This window comes from Passer montanus, unplaced genomic scaffold (genome assembly GCF_014805655.1).
Source record: "Passer montanus isolate IOZ18808 unplaced genomic scaffold, ASM1480565v1 scaffold12, whole genome shotgun sequence".
NCBI lineage: Eukaryota > Metazoa > Chordata > Aves > Passeriformes > Passeridae > Passer > Passer montanus.
Window position 1 is genome coordinate 8,856,409 of NW_024358722.1, and position 2,714 is coordinate 8,859,122.

Consider the following 2,714-nt stretch of genomic DNA (forward strand, 5'->3'; position numbering starts at 1 on the left):
GGAGCTCTGCTTGTGGGAGCACTCATTGCATTGCACCTCATTAACACCGTACCTCACTAAAAAAGGACCTTTCCACCATCTGCTCGGATGCCTCAGAGGAAACCCCGGGACCACAAACGCTTCCAAACCCCAAGGAAGCCTCTCCCGGCCGTGTCTGGGCGCTGCGCTGCCTGCCCAGCCCTGCTGCTTCTCTGCTCCGGGGTTTTTGCTGCACTGTGGCCACACACCCCTGCGTGCTGGGACACTCCACAGCTCCTGCCACGCTGCGGGGATTCTGCTGGAGGGCGTGAGCCCGCCCTGCCGCTCCGGGTGGAAATGCAGAAATACAGAGCTGTGTTTCGGGTCAGGTACATACAGCCAACCTGTGTATCTGTGCTGTGATACGTGCGGAAACTGACCTAAAGACAATTCTAATAAATAACTGAGGAAGTAAAGCATGGAAGAAGGCCTTTGAACCTATCCTTTGTTCGCAATTAACCTTTATATCTCTTAAGTTGATTTAGGAGCATTTGAATTAAAGCTTTAAGGATGTTGCTGTTTGACAGGAACTTTCTGCTTCTAGCTAAAAAGAGTTTTGCAATAATAACCTTTTGAAGTATAATTTTAGAATATTGCTTGTAGTAAGGATCTTTGAAACTATAGCTTTAGAATATATAAAAAGGAAACATGCTTATCTTGATGCCTAAACAAAATATTGAAAAGCAGCTTTAGAAATGAAGATGAACATCAACTCAAGGATTGATAGTTTCAACCAAGGGAAGCTGGACATCACTGGTATGAGATTTATAGTCCTTGCAATTAAAAGGTGAACCTGCATCTGGAATCTGGACCTCAGCAGCTGGGAAACTTCATTTCCCTCACGGGGCTCCTGCCGCAGCCCGGCTTTGCCCCGGCGCCCCCGTCACGGCGTGAGGGAGGCGGCAGCAGCGGGCGATCAGCGCGGCTGCCCCGCCGGCCCGCGGCCACCAGCGCCCCCGCCGGCCGCGGGCGGAACTGCAGCGCCCTCAGGGGCGCGCCCTCAGGGGCGGCGGGGGCCGCGCCGGGCTGCTCTGGGCTGCTGCTGCTGTCTGCCTGCCGTGCTCCACACACAAGTGTAGAACTGAATCCTTCTCCATACCTTTGCCTGAAAGCCCCTTAATTTCAAAGTTATAATAATTCAGAGGGAAGGGGGGTCATATCCTCCATTTCTGCCTTTCTCAGCCGACATATGTCTTTCAAACCTAGACACAGTCCTTCGCTGTATCATTTCTGGTCCTTATTGTAAACAATGTTGGTTTTTTATTGTTTCACTAAAGTGAGCTCTCAGGGGCTCTACCACAAGGTTTCCTCTCTCAAGGTTTCGGAGGGCACAGCCTCCTTTTATCCTCATTCCTGGATGCAGTTTGGCCTCTTCCTTTCCCCATTGGCCAAGGTACTAGTAAAGTACAGCATTCCCAAACCGCCTGCCATGTATTTACCCCTTGAACCTACTGATTTTACCCCAAAATTCAGAAGTTCATGCTTCTGTAGACCCTTGTCTGTTTCAGGAGCCAAGCTGTCTGGGCTCTGCAACAAACCTGCTGTCCAAAGTTAGTAGAGACCTTAAAGACCCAATCCAAAGATTAATGCCCTTAGCTTCACCCAAATTATTTGTAAAGACATCAGCTTTCCTCTCAAGACTGAACTCTCTATTCCATGAAATGCTGTAACACTGCAGATAAGCAGTAACATTGCAAATATTGTCTTACAAGCTGCAACTCATTACTCAGTGAGCAATGCTGAACATCCAGGACTTCAAAAAATAACAAAAATGAGCGTACATGGCATTCAACAACTGAGCATTTTGCATCTTGATGATGAGACAACTCTTTCCAACTAAAGTGTAATTGGAAATGTAATTGGAAATCAGCTGGTCATAGTCAATCTGCCTTTAGAGTAACTATTGGCAAGTTACAGCAAAAATAATGACATGGATTTTTGCGTGAAAATGTGCCTTTAATTTCTAGGTACCTCAGTTAATGTTTTATGTCACAGCAACCAGGTTAACGCGGACGCTAAAACGAAGCATCAATTCAGGTGGCATCTCAGTAAATACACGCAAGCTCAGGCACAGATTTACTACTGATATTCGGTTTAATGACGTTCTTCCCTCTGCCCGTCACTCCCAGGCGATGCTGAGATTTCAGCGAAAAGGCTGATAGCAACCAGCAGCTTTCCCAGCCCGGCTCCCCGTGGCTTCCCTGGCGTACACGCCGGCCCGCTACGCTTTCGGGAGGGTCTGGAAGCCCTCAGGGGTTAAAGTGTAAAGCTTTCGGCAGGGTCTGGAAGCTGCAGGGAAGCAGTACTTGGGTGGGCGGGCAGGCCGGGAGAGTCGGGCGCGCAGGGCCAGCAGGTCCCAGGGACGGGCACGGAAGCGCTCCCGGGAGTGCCGGCCGGGAATCGCGGCGCTTCCCGCCGCTTCCTCCCGCGCGCCCGCCTTCCGCCGGGGCCGCTCCCGGTTGGCTGCCGGGCCCCCCAACCCGGGCCTGCGTGGAACAGCCCACCGGCGGCACGGGGTGGAAATTAGCAGCGCGCTGGCGCCTGAGTGGGCGCTTTCTGAGGCCGGGCTCAGCGCCTCTCCCCCGAGCAGAATGGTTCGCCCCCGTCACGTGGGGCCGGCGGCGGCGCAGCGCCGGCGCGCGCCTCACGTGCTGCGGGCGGTCATGGCCGCGCTGCTGAGCTCCGCCGGGCGCCTC